The 433-nt window shown below is 32.3% G+C and overlaps 1 protein-coding gene across 1 annotated transcript in view; it reads left to right on the plus strand.

Moving 5' to 3' along the window:
- Window positions 1-433, plus strand: part of LOC119592052 (sphingomyelin synthase-related protein 1-like) — a gene marked incomplete at its 5' end in the record, with an annotated part of 9074 nt that overhangs the window by 5362 nt on the left and 3279 nt on the right.

Consider the following 433-nt stretch of genomic DNA (forward strand, 5'->3'; position numbering starts at 1 on the left):
ATGATATCTGAGTTACACTGAAGTTGTTTGATTAACACATGTAATACATCAAAGCATCACAATAATGACCTGTAACGTAATCTGTTGCTCTCATTAGTCCTTTGAGGTAATCCCATGTTCATCACCAACTTTGTGATCTTAAATCTTCTTTTATATTAAAGATAATTATTCAACTTCCTAATCCTTGCTGTTTCTTTGATTATTGTCTTGAATGAGAGTGTTAGTAATATACATTGGGTACATGTATACATAGAAAACATAATTCTGGTGGTAGCTTAAATACATTGTTAATAACTCGATAATACCAAAGTACAGAGCTATTTAGAAACTAAATACACACAACATATACATGTTTATACAAAAAATGATTTGGGGACAGTGTCTCCCACCCCATTATGGAATCACCAGAAAGTCTGAGTAGCCACAATTGCAA

The sequence above is a fragment of the Penaeus monodon genome, chromosome 29 (assembly GCF_015228065.2).
Source record: "Penaeus monodon isolate SGIC_2016 chromosome 29, NSTDA_Pmon_1, whole genome shotgun sequence".
In the NCBI taxonomy this organism is placed as follows: domain Eukaryota; kingdom Metazoa; phylum Arthropoda; class Malacostraca; order Decapoda; family Penaeidae; genus Penaeus; species Penaeus monodon.